The sequence below is a fragment of the Apus apus genome, chromosome 4, assembly GCF_020740795.1.
Source record: "Apus apus isolate bApuApu2 chromosome 4, bApuApu2.pri.cur, whole genome shotgun sequence".
In the NCBI taxonomy this organism is placed as follows: domain Eukaryota; kingdom Metazoa; phylum Chordata; class Aves; order Apodiformes; family Apodidae; genus Apus; species Apus apus.
Window position 1 is genome coordinate 73,883,793 of NC_067285.1, and position 21,506 is coordinate 73,905,298.

Sequence of the window (21,506 nt, forward strand, 5' to 3'; positions counted from 1 at the left end):
GATTGTTTCTACTTCAAAATCCCACAAGTCATGTTAGAGATAACCTGAACCGGCAGATCACTACCGTGGTAAATGCACCAGGACCTACAACTTGTTACAAACAAATCCAAAAAAGCAAATGAGATATTGAAGAACTGTAAGGTTATAGGATACTTCAGAAAACTAAGTAAATACTTTTGTAGTAGGACTAATGTAATTTAGTGAATGTTGTTCATCTTCAGAAACAGTTGTTTCAAATTGTGTAATTGCTACAGTTTTGTAAGTACCTATTTCTTTATACTTGTCTAATTCTACTTTATGTTTAGCAAGAAAAATACTGTCATCCTAGAGGAGACTTGCAACAATTCTTACCAGATATTTCATGACATTGCATAGTGTCTTTTACTGTGAACTGTACCATGTACAGGAAGGGGTTCAATAACTATTGTTATTTGCATAAACAATGGCACCTCACTGAAATTAAATCATAGATTTAAGACAAACCTGTGACTACTGTGATGAACTGAAAAGTGAAAGAAATATAATTTATATCAAATTTCTCTTCTTTTGCAAAGCTTAATGCTTATAGCATTGCATATGTTATATAAAAATTTTTTAAAAAAGAGAAAAAGGGAGGACAAGGCCACTCTTAATAGCTGATGCAACATTTTTGTTTCACAGTAAGAGAAACTAACAGAAGGATATTTGCCTAACTGCCATTTTATTATTAAACTAGAATACTGGATTAACACTGGAATAGGTTGCCTAGAGAGGTGGTGGAGACCCCATTCCTGAAGACATTTAAGGTCAGGCTTGATGGAGCTCTGAGCAATCTGGACTAGTTGGAGATGTCCCTGCTTATTGTAGGAGGTTTGGACCAAATGACCTTTGTAGGTCCCATCCAAGCCAATACGTTCTATGATTCTGTGAATTTCAGACTATTTTTTAAAGGTACATTTTAAAAGTAAATCAAAGAATCATCAGACTTGGAAGGGACCTCTAGAGATCATCTAATCCAACTCCTTGGCTAAAGAAGGATGACCTAAAGTGCATTATTTAGAGCTGCATCCAGGTGGGTCTTGAATATCCCCAGAGAAGGGGACTCCACAACCTCCCTGGAAAGCCTGTTCCAGTGCCCTGTCACTTTCACCATAAACAAGTTTTTCCTCATATTTAACAGGAGCTTTCTATGTTCCAGCTTGTGCTCATTGCCCCTTGTCCTGTCACTGGGAACTACTCAGAAGACTCTGGCTCCATCCTCTTTGCACCCACCCTTTAGATACTTTGGGGCATTAATAAGGTCTCCCCTCAGTCTTCTCTCCAGGCTAAAGAGTCCCCGCTCTCTCAGCCTTTCCTCATCAGAGAGATGCTCCAATCCCCCGATCATCTTTGTTCCCCTCCGCTGGGCTCTCTCTAGTAGTTCCCTGTCTCTCTTGAACTGGGGAGCCCAGAACTGGACACAGCATTCTGAGGTGGCCTCACCAATGCAGAGTAGAGGGGGAGAATGACCTCTCTCGAACTACTGGCCACACTCTTCCTTATGCACCCCAGGATTCCACTGGCTTTCTTAACAACAAGGGCACATTGCTGGCTCATGGATAATTTACTAGCTACCAGGCCTCCCAGATCCTTCTCCTTGGAACTGCTTTCCAGCAGGTCCACCCCTAACCTATATTGGTGCATAAGATTTTTCCTCCCCAGGTGCAGGAGGACCCTACACTTCTCCTTGTTGAAACTCATTAGGTTCTCCTCTGCCCAGCACAGCCCTCTGGAGTGTCAGTCACCCCTCCTAGTTTGGTATCGTCAGCAAAATTGCTGATTCTGTGACTCTAGCCTTATTTCTGTTCACAGTCTAAGTAACGGGATCCTGCATAAGCCTGCTACCCTTCTTTGGGGACTACTCTATCAAAACTTGGTAAAACCACTTAACAGTTGCTGTCTGTTTCATTCTCATTCTAGCTGAATTTTACCAGTTTTTGTATTTTTAACTCAAATTAGACTGAGATCAATATACCATGCTACTTTGGCACCACTTACATACTGTTCCAACAAAAGCAATCTCATTCTGGGTCTCTGTATTAGTCAAATTTAAGATTTCTTCTCATTTATCATTGCTTATTCCAGTGGTTCCCACTTGAAGTATCTGGTTTTGGTACTCCAGCTACTATACATAGTAGAGGTATCTAGATCTCTTGTAGAATATGTTAAGCAGGGAATTATTTGAAACAAAGATGACAGGCTCTACTGCAGAGAGATATTTTGCATAAATAACAAGGCTTGTTCTTTTATATCTGTTCACTAACTGGATAATAAATCAATGATAGAAACTGACACACTGAATAAGTTTTCCTGGGTTCTCTTCATGCTTCCACCAAAACAGAACTAGCAACCAGATGGTCCAGTGGACCTTCACTATGGGGTTATTGTAACAAATCTAGCTCATTGACTCAAAACACTGGAAAAGAATATTTCAGAATTCAAAATTCAAATATGTGGTGGAATGGCATTTTCCTTCACTGCTTCTATTGTAGTTCTCAGTAAGTCCATTACAAGAAAAAAAAAAACAAAACAAAAAAACACAGAACAGAATCTTTACTTTTAAACTTGAAGAAAACACCCCTTTATTTGTGTTTATTGAAAAAAACCAGTCTTTGAAAATAGTATATTGTTAACATTCAAGGCCAGAATCAGATTAGTTTATCATTTATGCATGCTAAAACTAGCTATGAAACTGTCCCCTTTGTACACTTGTGTACAATCTCTCTCCATCCAACAAAAATTAGGTTGGAGAACAGTCATTTCACAGAAGACATAAGGGCAACCACATTCCACCACCCTCCCATCTAAACCGCATATATTTTAGTCTCATGGTGTTAAAGAATAGAGTCCTTATATTTTGAAAACTGTTTGACCATGAAAGGCTTCTCCTTTGTACTTGTTCAAAAAAGAGAAAATTATCACATGCTCAGTTTCTGACTTCATTTTGTGTTATTTGGATGAACACTTAAAATGTAAATTAACAAAGTCAGTTTTCTGGAAAGATGCCACCTAATATCCCAAAGTATGTACAGTGTCTGCAGTTCTTATTTGCCTTTCAGAAATTAAAATGTATATGTTTTTGCAAAGTACTATAAATTCTCTACATTATTGCACAACCTAGTGGTTATTTATTTTACAAATACTACCAAAACCACAGTTCTCCTTAAAACAATGCTATTATTAAGTTTTTATTTTAAGAAAAAATATCTGCCTTAAAGACTTACATTATTAAAGAGTTGAATTACAGAGATGGAATAAAAATGAGCTTTCAAAGCTTCATTACAACTCTAGATTTTGTTGCTGGGTGTAGGTGAACAGAAATAAATAGACTAGAATTACAGAATTGTTTAGGCTGGAAAAGACCCTTAAAATCACCAAGTCCAATAGGAAACCTAGCACTGCCAAGTCCACCACTAAACTATTTCTCTCAGCACCACATCTACACATTTTAAATATCTTCAGAGATGGTGACTCAACTACTTCCCTGGGCAGCTTGTTCCAGTGCTGAGCAACTCATTCCGTGAATACCTTTTGCCAAATGTCCAATCTAAATCTCCCCTGACTTAATCTGAGGCTGTTTCCTCTTGTCCTACTGCTTTTTAGTAGGGAAAAGAGACCAACCCCCACCTCACTACAGTCTCCTTTCAGGTAGTTGTAGAGGACATAAGGTCTCCCCTCATCCTTCTTTTCGCCAGATTAAAGAACCCCAGTTCCCTCAGCCACTCCTTATAATACTTGTGCTCTAGATCTTTCACCAGCTTCATAGCCCTTCTTTGGACAATAAGGTATTAATTGTATATATTAATGATCCATAAAATAACCCACTTCTTATTTCTTTCTTCAGGTAAAGCACAAGATTTTTGTACATTTATTTTAATTGTTATATTACCAAACAATAAAAATTGCATTTTTAAAGGATGGACTCTGGGTCAAAGTGAGGTATTTCTAAACTCAAATTTACATTACCAATGTAGATCTTCTTTACTCATTTATTATAGTTTGACAGAATTTGATGTTCCTGTGGTTGGATAACATTTTTCTATATTTTTAACTTAATTACATATTCGTAGAGCAGTGGCTTTAAGGTTCCTATTTTATGCCTACTTTTATTTTCACTTTAATTGTTTAGTTTATGTCAAGTAATGGTGGATATAATGAGTTTTAAGGTGTCAGAAACTTCTTCACAGATCGTTACATTTGAATATATGTATGACTACAGTTACTTAGCATGCTCTTATTAAGTGCATAGAATATTATTACAAATATATCTTTAGATAAGTGGAGATAAGAAGGCTTAAAAAATTTCAGAGTCAAACATATGGTTAATGTAGTTATTAAATATTATAATCAAAACTATTTTTCTTAGGAAAATATTATTAATACAGATTTTAATAAATATTTTGAAACGTGAGAGTTCAAATATAGAGCTCCTGAGTACAAGCAACTTAGTCTTTTGTATTTTTATGCTATCACTGTTGGGAAAAGCGGGAAAAAAGTTCCATTTTAGTCTCCTAGACAGTGTGTGTGTATACATACATGTTTTCAAGAACTCTGGAAGGGGATGGGGAGGCTGGTGTGAGAGCCTTAACCAAAGATGAGTAAGACATTAATCTCATTTTCCATCTCTCAGGGGACTTGCCACAGACTGAAACTTAGGATCTGAGTTAAGCAGCTGCACAGTCCAAGAAGATGGGGGAGAAGTCAGCTTTGCGAGAAACATTCCAGGAAATAAGCAAGTGTTATGGAATTACATTTGGCAATTTCAGTGAAATGCTATTGAACAGGTATTTTTCTTCTTGGGTTTGTCACATCACTGAGGCATCACCCAGAAAGCAGTGCAGTGAATTTGCTTGTGCTGTGAAAGTTACAAAATTGAACTGTCAGACAGGTACAACGTTCCTGACCTTCACAGTTTTTTCCAATGATGTGATTTTCATGCAGCATACTTAAGAAAATATAAGCTCTACATATTACAATACAGCTCTTACATACCTTTAAGGATTTCAAGAAAAGATAATAACTTACACATTGTTTAATATAATTATGAATAGACTTCCACTTTCTAGAGATCTCAGTTGAGTACCATCTGGCATCTTTTGGCATTCTGAAATTATTTCTTTCTAAGGCGTTGCAGGAATAAGATGTATTTCCACCCTGTACTCGTACCACTCTAAAGCTTAACATTTTCTTTTATCCTGTATGTTTATTTTACTTTTAACCTACTTCACCAAGGGCTGTCATTAAGCAGCTATTAATCAACATATACCTTGTATTTCAAAAAACTTGGCTCTAATTCTTTATTTGAAATAAGCAGTAATGTGATACTGGAGAGGGAGGCAAATATTGCTTAATAGCTACTTAAAAAATTGGTAGATATTTAAAGGATAAGTAAAGAAACAATGAGAGAATGGTTAGTGTATTCCCCCAAGTCTATTTACTGTCTGAGCTAGAAACTGCAGATGGCTATTTTGCCTAATATGCACTAGTGGACTTCTTAGCTCCTTGAGTTTGTCTGCTTCATTTTTTAATTTATACATTATTTTATTTCCATTACATTAGTTGGGTGTGAAGAGTTCTGCACCTTTATATTCATATAACCCTGTCTGGAAATCTAATTAGTTTAGTTTATTTATTTTGTTTACTCTCTCTTCAGGCAGAGACCCATCTGGACCTTTGGGTTTCCCTGTTTCTTTCTCTGTACAATCCTACATCTATTCCTTTTTTTAAAAGGCATTTTCAAGACAAAGATGCACCAAGCACTTAGCCAGCAAGATATTTTTTAATTCTATTCCAATAATTCTTTAAAATATTTTAATGTATAATTTAAATGAGAAATTACAATTTTATATTTTATAAATTGATATATGCATCTATATGTATTTAATAAATTATACATTAAGTAGTTTATAGTATTATTTATAATATAACAAGTTAAAATTCAGAGAGAAATAAAAAAAATTTCAGCAGACATTGTGGTATATATGAAAGATTTGTCTGCTACTAAACACAGACCTGAAATTCTCAAACAACTATTAACAGTAATTCCTTATGTCCTATGAATACAAAGAGCTAATTCACAGATATACATTGCATGCAAATAATTCGGATGCTGGGTTTTTTTCCTCATGTATATTAATTGTCATTAACCATGAGTTTAATCGACTATTTTACCAATAAACTGATCTCTATTGTGAGATTCTCGTGTCATTCATTGACAGCCTTAGATTTGTTTTAAAGAGTGAAGGATATGGAACAGATAATGGTTATTCCTTATTTCTCACTGTACAGTAAGTTCTTTGTTATCAAATTTAGATTTTCCTTTCTAATTCTCAGAAATCTGTCCTCTTACTATTTAGCCAGTTTCCAGAGCATTAATGAATCTGATGCACATAGTGATTTTCTCACTATTGACTTCTCTCCATCTCAGTTATCCCTGAAACTTTTTGATAAATTATTATTCTTGTAATCTGTGACAAGTTTGCTCCTTTAAAATCTTGGTTGAAGAACACTACTGGGAGAGCTGTACCTTCTGAATTGGCAGCTGGAATATTCTAAGGCGTCTCACTTGCCTCGTGTAAGTAAGGGAATTCAGATTGCAGGGTCATTCTTCAAGTGAGTAACCTCTTCTGCCGTGTATAAGTTGTAGATTGTGTTACTGTTCTATCATATTTTTTCATAAAATTTCCACAATAATTATTATATTGAAAACTTCTTCAGAACATTTACTCATGTATTCAGTTTGCAGCCATTCTTATAGAAACAGTTTTTATCTAGTTGCCTTATGAGAGTATATTCTCCAAGCTGACCCTCATCGCTGGGATGGGGGAAAAAATACTCTGTTCAAACCAGACTTGCAAAGAAGAAAGACTCAAGAATGGTACTCTACTGAAACTTACAAAGCACAACTATGAAATATTTTATTTCATTAAAGAAAATTATACTTGTTAAAATTCTAATTGGTATACACTCTTGATTAAAAGTATGATCATTGAATAAATTTGATAGAGTGCAATCAAACACTATTTAGTCTGCTCAGCAGAGCAACTGGGGCTAATCTTCTAGTCTTGAAACTTTTAGACTGTCTCAGAAGTGGTTTATGCTGCAAGATGTTCAGTTACAGATCAATCACTATTTTACTTATTTAAGAAAAAAAGACAAAATACCTTAAAATTATATATTACCCCTTTACTTATGTTGGGCTATTGATTTTACAGCATTAAACTGCTTGAATTTCCAAATCTTGCAGTTGATGTTAAACATTCTTCAATATTTCTATTCCACTCAAACCCTCAAATAGTATTAATAATAGGGAAAGAATTCAAACACACAACCAAAGTTGGAAGCAAATGGTTTTACATAAACTGTATATTCAACATCTTTGAACTTTAACTATCACTAGTAAATTCTGTACATTCCTCTGCAAACAAAGGCTCCTTAGACTGATACATATCAGCATGTGTACATTATTATTTAATATGCATATGCACAAATTACAGATATTTATGGTGTCTGTGTGTGATGAACATTGCCTGCTTTATCTTATAACTAATGACAGTACTACACTCAGTAAGAAAGAGATAACTTCTTTGAGCACAATTGGTTCTTTTCTTCAATTCCTAAGCCACTAGAAATGACAAATCTTGGAGGTGGGAAAAAATATTTCTTATCTATTTTTATTTCCATTAAAGGTTGTTTAAAAAGTAGTATACCAATTAATTCAAATATTTCACTTAATTCTTTTTTTTAAGCAAACTACATTAAAAGTTCACAGAATTGCCACAGTTATCCTTGTTGATAAACTAAGACACCCCTGAGTTGGAGACAACTCCTTTTAACTCTTGAGAAAATGCAATGTAAGTCTCCCTTTTCTCTCCTGCTGATGCTTTTCACTCTTGCAAGTTCAATATTTTGTGGAAAACAAACTAAATTCTCATTCTGACACCTTCCTTACGAATATCTCATAAAAATTAATGTATTCTAGAATACCATGGAGAGTGCTTCCTTTCAAAGTTTATTATGCTTTCTAAATTTTCTCAACGATTGTAAATGTACATTTTGTTCTCTGCCTGACTCTTCCTTTGGAATTGTTGGACTAGCACAGATGTTGCTATTCTGAGTTTTGTAGATATATACTAAGCCATATTTTGCCTTTCCTCATGCTGTAATCTTCAGAGAAGACTGAAAAAATACCATAGTATACACAACCCATTCCAAATGTGATGTACATATACGTACAGTGTATAAAAAAAATCATATTAATGAAAGCTGGCTTAGCCAGAGTTTGTGAAAGTTTATACCTAAATACAAGAATTACCTACTTTTAAATTTACATATCTTTAAAATTAAGAAATTTTCCACTTCTCAAAGAAATTGTTTTCACAATTCCTCAGCAATTATGCTCTTGTTGTCTGTTACTAAAAGGTGATTACCCAGGATATTTGGCATTAAGAGACATAATTCATTTGAAAATACAACAATTTCACCCTAATAAAATTAATCACCTTAATGCACAAAGTATAATAAATGAAATTGTAAGTACTGGCTACATCACTGCATTCCTCCTACCTTTGCGAGAGGAGAGATGTCATATATTAGCCTAACATTATTTAATAGATCATTTTCAACACATCACAGAGTAGTAGTGTATACCCTCAGGACATGTCAGTCTTTGTATTTTACAAACTATTAACCTGGAAAAAAAATAATAAAATTAACTATTTTGTGTGAATCAGAAAAAGAGCATAAGTTCTGTCACCATATTCAGTTTTATTAATACGTTTATAATACAGCTACAGTAATAAATATAAACCATGCTTCATTGCCTGTGACTTTGAAGACTTCGTTGTATATACTGATGGATGCAAATACCTGTCAGGAAAGAATACATCACTGCCCTTTCTTGAAACGCTTTCATCGACTATTATGGCTCAATGACAGATAATCATGTGCAAACAAGACATTTTTTTGTATAAACAGAAATTATTATACTGCATGAAGTTTGAACATGTAGCAGAAGTTTTAGTCAAAATTGTGTCTTCTCTCATTAGTCTGCCTTTACTACCACACACAAACGTCTCCACATCTTTATGCACAGTCTGCATCCTCAAAAACCTCATGACAACAATCTCTAAGCTATCACACCAAAAATAATCACAGTATCAAGATTCTCTGTATGAATGAAGCCCCCATCCCTATCTATCAAAATCTGTCCTCATTAAAATGCTATGTGGGAAGCAGCTAGCAGTGTTGTGGCAGCAGCTCTCCCTGCCAGGACTTGCTGCCAGCTTTCACACACAGCACACCTCACCCTGTCACCCTCTAGTTCTCCTCCAGAAGTGGCAGCCACTCTCTGAACTGAGTTGTTAGGTCACCTTAACTAAGTACAGCAGGCTTGGGGCTTGCAACAGCGAAGCGCAGTGCCACCACGGCAGCCAATAGCTCCTGCATCTGTGTGCCAATCTGTTCTGTCTCTCAGCAGCTACTTTAGGTGGCTACAGCCACCGGCTGCTCAGGCAAACGCTCCTCACCCTGCACCCACTGAAAGAAGCTGGCAGAGGCATTTCAGAACAGCCAGCAATGCTGCTGACAGCTTATGTGCTGGAACACACAAGCAGCGAATTACAGTTTTTTTACATCTCATGAAAATCACTCACCATGCCATGTGAATCCTGCCTTCTGCTGACTCCTGTCCATCTCTTCCTCACCCCTTTCCTGATTTAAATGCAAAACTATCATGCTGCACAAGTGGAAGGTGGAGTATAGACCCTTGCACTCCTGGTCCTGTACTAACATATTTGGTGTTTTTGTAGACATTACAAACTTATCAGATGGCTCTCAGATGTATCCCCTAGAGCATCTCCATGGTCAGCAGCCAGCACAAGGGCCAGGTTTTCCTCACTGTTACTCTCTTTCTGCCTTCACTCTACTTGCACTGCCAGGTGCTGGTGACTAAAAATAGGAGGCCTAGGGAGCAAGCGTTCTTGAGGGATGCAAGTAAGATGCATCTGGCCAGAGGTTTTCTAGAAGAGGTCCTTTGGAATTTGGTGTAAAATTTACAGGTGGCTCGCAAGATTCCGGACATAAGTGACATGAGTGTGCTGGGGGCATTTCTGAAAGGCCAGAATGCCTGGAATACAGATGCAGCAGGGACACTTATTAGGTGAATTCTTTGCTACTAACTTTAGACTTTTATTTAATCTTACCCTTTCAAGTATATTTATTTATTTAAAGGATAACTCCAGATGTCTTAATGTCAGTGACTCGAGTTTCAATGAGTTATAACGAAATGAGAAACAGCAATTTTAAACCTTTCTTATCGTGTTCTTCACACAATCTCACAACTGCAATCTCACTATTTTTTAATATTAAAGAAATCAGAACAAAATGAGAGTACTATATTTCACATATTTCATAGGAGCTCTCTTAAATAGAACTGAGTTGTTAATGTTGATTTAATTTTTTCCTAAGACTTCAGTATGAACCTGAGGAAAGTGGTGTATTTCCCATCATTGATATATAAATGTGCCAATTTGTGTAAATTATACTGTCAGCACAGCAGCCTCTTTCTTCCATCATTAAGAAAGCTTGTTATAGCTAGTTCTTCAATATCCTAGAGGACTAATATTTATCATCATGGCAGTAACTGAACTGATAGGAATCCAACTGCTTTATGTTATTAGATCAGAAATATATAATCTTCCAGCTTAGAACTCAGGCAAATATTTTTGTATTGTTAAAATTTTACAGAATTTGTAAATTAACACCTAACATACCAGTGCATAACTGTGTGCTCTCTGCATGCCAGAAGAACAGAAATCTTTTGTTTCCATTTTTTAGCCTTCTTAAAAAAAACACTGTAAACATTAATTAAATGTACGAAGAAACAACAGCTGTTGACACTTCCAAAGTAAATAATAAAGCATATTTTTTAGCAAATACATCTCCCTAGAGAAGGCAAAATAGCCGCTGAAGACATAACTTTTTAATAAAACAAGTAAGCTACTAAATTAAACACAAAAATTCCTCTGTATTTTATGTGGTATGCTAATCTACTACTGCTAGGAGATTTTTAGGTTTTGGTAGAAAATTAGCTACAAAGAAAAATACTGAAGCCTTGGCATTACTGAACTTCTTGAGTGAACATTAAACCAGGATATGCCTACCATTAATTCAAACTTTAATGATAATTTTGTGAATCTCTTTCTGCTGAGCAAGTATTTTGGTTAATATTATGATTTTATCTCATTACTTCAATGAAACTTGCTCTCCTGAAGTGCTCTACCCAAAGATGGGCCCCATCTTTATTACCCAATGAAAAAGATTTTTCAATAACTTCGCTGATTTCAAGTCAACCCACCTGGAAACTGGTGGTCAAAATCACCATGAAAGTGGCAAAATTGGAACAGGCAGGTTTCAATTTTTTACCTCTAAGAGGGTTTGGAGTAATAGAAGTATAAAGGTCTAAAGGAGGAAACCAGGTGCTGAAAAACAAACACGTAAAGAGAGAAGGCAAGTAGTTTAGGGCAGTGAAAGTAGTGTTTCAGCAGCCTTCATAGCATGGGAAGATAGCTGGAGGACACATCAGCAAGAAACATGATATGAGAAAATCTATGACATGTAAGAAACCATGGGCTCCCTGCCTCCTTCAACACAGATGAACATTTAGCAGAAGGACATGGATCCACCTTGGTGTGATTAAGAGGATTACACACAACAGTACAAACACTGATTTGAAATATCAAATCATCAAACTGCAACGAATAAAGATGCATGTGAGTTTTGGTATCACTGGATCGAACCACAGCTTGATCAGTAAACAACAGGACTGATGAATGGTTGCAGCTATTTAATTAAACAAGGACTTTCAGTAGCTGAGGGCAGTCTGTCCTTACTGGGATTGAACCAAAAATACATTTGCCCTCCAGTGCTCTCCCCCAGTGCCTTCATTAATATAACTAAGTCAACTACAGATGAAATCCCAACTAATTCAAAACATGGAAACAATTCTAAAATCCACATTTACTACGTTGTGTCAAGAATTGTAACCTATTTATAGAGCTTAGTAACAGTGAAGATTCACAAGAATGGAAACAAAACTCAAAAATAACTCAACTAAAATTAAGGAAATACAATGTTGCTTGTGGTTGTTTTTTAAAAAAGTTTTTGTCTAATTATGCAGAACAACAAAAATATACAAGTAGATGAAAGTGTTCTGTACTTGAATGGCTAAAATAGTTAAAGGCATTTTCTTATTTTAATTTAACTAGTGTGGAGATGTTTGCCCCTCTTCTTTCCTGCTTTGCAGCAACCTGTCTCTCATCTCTCCTGCTGCAAAGGTCAACTTTCTTCATGAGCTTGAATTCAGCATAGTCAGAAAGAAATACAGAAAATTGCACTTACTCTGTCAGTCATAAAGCTGACTTGGGTTGCTAGTGCAACATGTCATATTCAAGAGCTCTCTGAGAGTCATCAATTGAGGAAGTGTCCAGAACCTGTCAGCTTGGCTGGTTTTCTTTGGGGATATTATGGGAACAAGTTTGAAGATCTGATGTGTGCTAGACATGCAGCGTCACTCGGACATTAAAGTACAAGTGAATAAAAGATGGATCTTCTCTCCTTACGTAAAATTAAATTAATTGACTGAGTATGAAGGCAAAATATACAGTTCTGAGATTTTACAGAACAAAAAACCCCACCTTGCATTGTCATACCTGATGAATTGTTTTTTATTGTGACAGCTGACTCAATCTTTTACAATCTACGGTTTATAGTACATTTAGTACATCATTATAGATAATTTTTCATTATAGATAATTTTTCATTAAACAACTGCAGATTTCTGTAAAACTTGCCTAGATATTTCTAATAAAATAAACAAATTTTTCTTACTGTATGCTGTCTATTGCATTTATTAGGATCACAATCTTAATTTTCTGCTATCTTTTAACCGCCTTATACTACTTTAAAATTTTATTGAGTATGGTTTTACAGCGCTCTTATATATCTACTACACAAAAGCCTGCCAAGTGGATACTTGAAAGCTGACAGTAAGTAAAACAGAAAACCTACAATGTCCTTATGAGCTTGCATCTAAACTGGATTGTAAAGTAAGATTTTCAATAATCCATTAGCTAAAGAAAAATTGTCATTTCTGAGAAGGATGGGAGTGGGATAATACAAAACAAACTAAAGAGCAGCCAATACATTGGTGATGAAACTGTCAGTATGTGAAAGTAATTAATTTTGTCTCTCTCCCTCCACCACTGTATAATATATTAACAAGCAATTGTGTTGTTTATTTGATGAAAAACAAAAATTATGTATATATTTATTTTGGAAAGGCAAAATGCAAAGTAAACAACTTAGGTTAATTAATGTAATAGAAATACAGGGAAAAGTTAAAGTAAATTTCACTGGACCCAAGTTTTAACCATACATGCTTTGATCATACTGAAGTATGACCACCACCAGACACTCAGTAACACATCTGGTGTGTAGCAAGAGCATCCCATCTCCCTTCTCAAATAAAGTTATTGCTCTGAAACTACAACCTCAAGAGTAATCACCCCGTGTCCCTGAGACGTAAGATTGTACTCCCTTTTTCACTCCACTCTGACAGTGTTCCCAATTTCTGAGTCAACCACATTGACTCGGCAATTGTCTAGGACACCTTTGTGAAGCACAGCACTCTATGATGAGGAGCCAGGAGATGTTGCTGAACATTGCATTGTTTTCCTATTGCTCAGCCACAAATGCCAATCAGATAATTTGTGGCAAGTGTCCAATTACTGCAGCTACACACAGGCTCTTTATTGATGAATCAGTTACTGTCAGCATGAATTGCATCCTCAGTGCTGACTCAGGTAAGCATCCTTACACGATTAGAATCGAAAGTTCTTCTTGTCTCTGTATTTTGAAGGCTTGGCAATGCCTGCCCTTCAGCAATTTAAAATTTTTCTTGTTTTCCATATAAGATTTTCTGCAAACTGTCACTGATTAATGAAAACAGAAGTTGTGGATACCCCATCACTGGAAGGGCAGGTTGGATGGGGCTTCAAGCAACCTGGTCTAGTGGGAGGTGTCCCTGCCCATGGTGGGAACTAGATGGTCTTGAAGGTCCCTCCCAACCCAAACTATTCGATGATTCTATGCAGAAAAAATGTTTTCATCTTGTTCAGCAACACGTGATGCAATCTGAGTCCTATTACATTTCTTCTGTTGCAGCGCTTATGTGACCACTCAGCAGAGAAAAGAGCCTAAATTGAGGCTATCCAGATGAAAGAGAGCCTCTTTTTGGTCCTTAATTGATTACTTTCATATTAATAAGTTTCATATAATTGTTCTCATATTCTCTAAATCTCTAATTTTGGCCTATGCTGGAAAAGCAGGATTAACTTGCCTACAGATGGAGGAAAAAATCCATCTTTGTTTCTTATCTTTAACATCTTAAATGTACAATTGCTTAAATGATACAATCTATATATTCAATGAAGAGAAAGGACAACCATTCCTATCTTTCAGAGCAAGGCAGTACACAGATCATCTTGAATCACAGCCAACTGCAAACCTACATCAAGCTGTCTCTCTTTGCCTTGTTCAAAAACAAGGCCTGGGACTGAGTTACTCCTGTAGCAATAGAAATTTCCAGAGGGAAGAAGAAGAGAATGTCAAAGGATAAAGGCAGTGAATGAAGGGTACCATACTGAAGAAACACATTCACTGTTCCTCTTGTTGGCATGGGGCAGGAGATAAGGACAAATGGGATGTCACCCCGAGCTGACAACCTAAGCTCTGATTTGAGAAGTGCCACCAGGTACTGCTCCCTTTTCATGGCCCATAATAACACCACAGCATCAAAGTTCCCCACAGTTGTGAGTGCACAATACAACATTACACAACATGCATTAGGAAAAAAACAAAACAAAAAGAGAGAGTAGTGCCATTAAAAGAATGCAAAATTGTCCCTTATTTCTGAAGTTACTTAACATCTTTGAACATCATCTATGAAAGATAGCTTGGATTCAGCTCTATATTTTGCCCCAGTTATGGCTACACTGAAAGCCCAAGGGGGATTAAAATCTAAAAAAGGGTTATGTAAAAACTACTCCAGAAGAACCATTTTGTAGAAAGCTAGGGAAGCCAGCACTTTCCAACTCTATTATTGTATTATTTTTTTTTTACCATAATGAGATATCAAGCATGCTTAGGAGGATAAATGTAGCTATAATGCTATTTGCTTTCCAGCAATCTCTTTCTAGAATAACATTCCCACAAGCCTAACATCAGCCACTTGAATTTATACTATATGAACAAATTATCCCAGCAGAAGCCCTGAAAGAAAAGCTTAAAACTATGCCTCGGGGGGGGGGGGGAAGAAGCATGGGGGGGAGGGGGAATAGTTACATGCAGCTCAGTGACAGAAGTCATAGGACTGTGCTGTTCTGTTCAACTTTTATCTCGGATTATTATTTTAACAGCCTACTATATGTCCAGAGTAACATGCTAGACCAAATCTATTTTACATAATTTTAAAGAAAGTTGGCTTGTTCCATGAGAGCTTAAGCTGACCTCAGGCCACGATATTCCAGCTAATAAACCAGTTGAGGTGAAGGGCAGTGGAGGAAAATACTAACTTCAGGCTAGATCAGCTCCCTAGTCCAGCTCACTACCCGCTCATACGAACACTATTGGTCAACAGAAGGAAAAACTGATCAACAAGTGTAACAGGATGGGAGGGATAGCAGTGGCCCTGATACAGATCAATTAATGCTTCTCCAGAAATTGTTGCTGGTTTTTTTGTTTGTTTTATAATACTTTATTAGTCTTATAATTGCAGAAATCCATAATTCCAGTAGATGCTCTTCTACATTTCTTAGCATATTAATGAAGCTTTATTTTAATTTTTAGGTCCAGACAAACTAAAGACCATCTAAATTGATCTTTAAGTAAAGCAGTTAAGTAATCATAAAATTTGTGTGGCTTTGTGCGTGACACCCTCTTTCTCAGTATCTGCACATAACACAGGAAAAGCATCTTCATTTTACTAGACACAGAAGATTTTTAAATCATTCTATCAATGCTATTTAGTGACTGTTTGCAAAATAATGGATTATATAGTTTAATACTTTTACCTTTTGTTTTCCTGGTGGATAGTGTTCATAAGGACTTATCTATTTAGCTGCAATGTGAAAATACATAGCTTATTCTCCAATTCATGGCTTTACTTGCTCCATTATGTCAAAGTAAGCATGTTAAACTTTAAATCACTATACTTAAAATATAATCAAAATGTTTTAGTAATACAGATTTTTACCATTAATATTCTTCTGTTGTTGGAGTTGCCCACTGACTCTGAGTTCATAATGTTTCCTGCAGATGGTCAGAAATAATATGCAGGCAAGGATGAAGAGGCTGTAGCAAATTTCAAAACAATGCCATAGGCTACATTACAGACATGTTAGTTTAGTAATTTAGTGTGGAGCTGCACATTTGGTGACTGATTTATGGAAATGCAACCATACCAGTTTTCAGTCTGGGAGCAAAGGAAAGTTCCACACCCCTCCACTCTCCCTTTTCTTTTTCCAAAAGTAATTCCACATTTTTTTTCCACTAGTAGCTGAAAGATAGAAGAGTAGCTATCTCATTATTTCATTGTCTTTTGGTGGGTCATGAGCTATGTTCTTCTGGATTAGGATTATTTCATCAGTGCTTTAATTCTTAGCAGATGCTGTGATCTCCAGCAAAACAAACAAACAAACAACACACAAAAACAAACAAAAACAACAAACAAAAACCAAACAACTGTTTTTCTAGTGAGATATGTCAAAGGTTTCTGCCTTCTGCCTAAATATTTTGCATTAAAATCTAATTACTGCTGAAGAGAAAAATGGCACTGCCTCAATATTTCTGAGTCCATAAAATAATGATTTTTTTCCTAAGGATATTTAAGAACACTTTCAGAAGTTTTTGTTAATTTATATATACAATTACTTCATTTTTGTCTTCACTTTCCACTCTGTTCTTTAATCCCAGTTCTGCTAAATTCTGACCCTTTATTTGTAAGCAGTTATGTGGCAGCTTCTGGGTAGAGATGTATATTAGTATGAGTCCAATGGAAGAGCAGGATTCTGACTGTCCAGCTCCTAAAAAGAACAGCCTTTTATCTTCTGTTCTCCATTTCTTGGTAATCTTGAGAGATTAGGCAAACTCAAAAATGTACTAAATTAGAAATCCGTGGCTAACGCTTCTTTCAAGGCACTTGTTCATGTTTGAAAACTCATAGACAACAAATTTTAATATAGTTATTTTAATATAGTGATAATTTCCATGGGTTTTTTTTTGTTTGCTGTGTTGTTTTGGTTCTTTTTACCCTGTCTTTATATAAAGTATAATTAAATTCTAAAAATCATTTACTATGGAAGATCCCCTCTCTGGATTGTTTCTCCACAACCTATTCCCATTAACAAACCTCAGATGAATATATTTGTCATGCACATAATTTTAAATTGGGAAACTTCAACTTTGAACGTTCAACTTTTATCACTCATCTTTGTAAATTAACTTAACCTTCACTACACGTTGCATATTCAATGAACTTTGGCATTGTGTTGACTGAAAGGTGTTTGACTGTCTTCTGTAACACTTTTTTTTGTGCCTCAGTTTAAGTTACTTAAAGGAAGTATTTAAACTTGTGAAGCTTTACAGTTGACATTTTGTATCCCATGAAAGGCTACAAGATGAAAGTGTTAGAAATTTTTATCACCAAAAAAAAAAAGGTTTATTCAGAAAGAGGCCATTTGTGAAATTAATTACTAACAAAAGGAGGGAGGAAAAAAAGTAAAAGATAACAAAGGAAGACTAAAATGCATAATTAATCCTGCACATAAATATCAGAAATAGAATAAAGTTATGCATTACATCCATCCCACATAAATAATTCTGATGCAATTATTACAGGATTGTGATAAAACTGATCCCCCAGACACTAGTCAAAAGCAATGAAAACTTCATTATCTGGTTACTAATCTAGTCTATAAGAAGAACAAAAGTATGATGAGAAGCTACTTGTCCCTATTATTCACTGACAAAGAGCGATAGCAATAACTCTTTTCAGCAAATAGTATTCCTTCTTGCCCTCCCTAATTAGCCATGGTGTGTAGTTACCAAAGGTCACCTCAAAAATCTGGTTCCAGTGAGAAATGACTAACCAACGCTAAAAAACCCTCAAAATGACTATATTTTTCCTTTCTTACAAAGACTGAGCTGGGTCTTACAGGGATGTTAATGGTTATAAATCAATGTGCCACAGCATCCTTCTGCTGCATGCTGGGATAAGAAAATGTATGTTGCAAATCAAAATTGTAATGTGAGGCCTTAAGAATCTCAGATGCTTGGGAAGTTTAAAGTAAGTCTTTACTATGAACCTTATTTTTAAAAATATATAAAAAAAATTTAAAAAGTATAAATTACTTTTGCAATACTTTATATAATAAACATTGTAACTCTTATTGGAAGAACTGAAAATTAATTATTAAATAACACAGGCTTTTGTCTTTCAGAATCTCTATGCATGCATACAACCTAGTGTTCACTTTATTAGGAAAAAAGAACAAAGATACAAAAAACTGCTTACATTTTAACTGTTAGGAGCTTCATGATCAGACCATCATCAAGCTTTCTTTCAGCTTTTAAAGGCAAGATAACTCCAGAAACAAATATACAGTTTATCAAAAATACAAGACTAACTCACAAAATTTGGACCTTTTGTCTCCACAAGGAAAGTAAAGAATGATAACACCAAAATTATTAGCCATATTACTTCACACAGCTTATGGAGGAGTCAGGTGCAGCACATAAATGAATAAAAACTACAAACTCATTACAGTCCACAAATTGTATCACAAAGTTTCATTTATATCTCTTTATTAATTTAAGACTGTTTTATTTCAGAAATAATGATATAATGGAGGGTGGAGGGGTGTTTTGGTGTTGATTTTCGAGGCTTTAGAAATATAAATTAAAAAATCAGTGTAGTTTAAGTTTTTATGTATATACCATATCTATTTTTACAAAGAGAATATGGAAACCCTTTTTAAAGTCTATTTATGCATGGAAGAAATTATTTAGAGGCTAGAGCAGTAGATGAATGTGACTATCACACTGAAAAGATATAAAGGACACAAATACATTAAAATATTAGATTTTTGGTCCATAGGGGACATAAATTTTAAGATCTGATGCCTGAAGCACTCTGCTAATGCTTCAAATGAAACCTCAAGGTGCAGCTAACTTTCTCCCACCCCACTGACTGCAACAAGAACATAAAAATGTAGGCTGTTCAAATATTTTTGTGATAATAATTCTCTAAGCATAAGAGAATCAGACTATTATTAGACAGTAGATAAAATGTAATTATAGCTAAGCAACACAGTTTAAATTAACTTTAAAAACTGTTTCTAGTTCAAAGAATAATCAACATAATACAAAAGTTAAATCTCAGGAGTGATGTTACTTATGTTTCTTCTTTTAGTTCCAAGGAATTAATTAAATCAGCTCATGCAACTATGTGTAGAACATTTTTTTACAGATGTCACTGTTTATCAAAACCAGCCTGTAGCAAAAATAATAAAAACTGAAATAGAATTATGATTTTCATGTTAGGATACTACCATAAGACTATTGCTAGGTTTCTGAATTCCATTAGAATATAAAGGTGCCACAAATGAAAGACAGAAGCATAACATGTGTGTTAAAGGACAAATTTAAAATTAGTATTTGAACTCTCCAATATACTAAGTGAAATTCATTCACATTAAAAGCAATAAGAATTAAATGCAATATATGATCAGTCTTCAAACTATCATAATCTGGTGCTGTGTGCCTTGTGGTTTATTCTAAATAAGAATTATACCTGTCAAAGGACTTGATAATATGGAAGAACAGCAATATGATGAACTGTATTTCAATTTGAAAATCAGCACTCAATATTAATAACATTGATTTCTCACTGAAGGTGAGTTTATGGCTAACCTTGGCTGCTGCAGGGAGAGGGAGGACTCATGCGGCTTAATTCCATTTTACAAGGACAAGCCAAACATACTGTCAGAAAGAGCTTCTCTTCCTTTTCTGGGGCCTTTCCACTGTTAAATCAGATTATGAATGGAATTCATGTATCCATCTTGGACCAGAGTGAAGAAGAAAAGCAAGACTGACTGATAAAATAAGAAAGTTCATTTTAATATCAGGTTTTGCACTCCTTTGAATACTGTAGGACTAACTGAGAAAATTATTGAAAATAATACTGTCTTTCTGCCCATTTTATGGGTCTTTGCCTTTCAGACCTGAGGAATACCTGGATAACACTGAGAAAATCTGCCTTTACCAAAAGTACCTGGTCTCAGAATTCATTCTACAGGTTCAACAATCTCAAATCTTTCATAAAAAGTGAACACCCACCAAGATGTTGCACAAAGTTTGTGTCTTAAGAAGGCTTTTACTTTTTGACTCAAACCAGAACCTTAGAAGGGGAAAATTAGACGCTGCTAGAAATGGTGATGCAGAAGTGACTAGAAATGCCCTAAAAGGCACCAAAATAATTATTCTTCTCCTAAAAAAGAAATGCAAGAAGCATTTTAAAAAATAACATGGTGCATCTCTTCTTTTACTTAAGTACAACAGGTTATTTTATTCTGTGTTAATAGGAACTGGTACTGCTACTGGTACTTAAAAGATAGATACTTGTGAGTTGGTCATTTGTTTATGAGCATCTAGCTTTTCATTACACTTGAGTCTTTTCTCAGAAATCTTTTCTGTTTATATACTAGATGTGTTTGAAACTTGCATAAAAAAATAAATCTGATGCTGCCAAGGATAATTTCTTCAAAGAAAATTTAGAATTTAGTAACTTCTCCATGTAGAGGATTCTATCTTAAAAATGTTATGTAGTTGTACTTGGTGCACCCTCATCTAGAGTTCATAGAGAGAACAAATGCATCCTAGGAATTATATCTTGACTAGAGGCCATATTGCTGCACTTTCCTGGAAAAAGCATCCTTTTGGAGCAAATTATGTAATATATAATTCATAGAATCACAGAATGCTAGGAATTGGAAGGGACCTCAAAATATCATCTAGTCCAACCCCCCTGCCAGAGCAGGGTCACCTAGAGTACATCACACAGGAATGCGTCCAGGTGGGTTTTGAATGTCTCCAGCAAAGGAGACTCCACAACTTCTCTGGGCAGCCTGTTCCAGTGCTCTGTCACTCTCACAGTAAAGTTCTTCCTGATATTCACATGGAACCTCCTATGCTCCAGTTTGCATCCATTGCCCCTTGTACTATCACTAGACATCACTGAAAAAAGCCTGGCTCCATCCTCCTGACACTTGCCCTTAACGTATTTGTAAACATTGATGAGGTCGCCCCTGAGTCTCCTCTTCTCCAAGCTAAAGAGATCCAGCTCCCTCAGCCTTTCCTCATCAGGGAGATGT

At 35.5% G+C, this 21,506-nt stretch overlaps 1 protein-coding gene across 2 annotated transcripts in view; it reads right to left on the reverse strand.

The window, feature by feature from the left end:
* The window catches only part of FSTL5 (follistatin like 5), a 282,795-nt gene that overhangs the window by 255,199 nt on the left and 6,090 nt on the right, over positions 1 to 21,506 (reverse strand). The gene's annotated exons all lie outside the window — the stretch shown is intronic.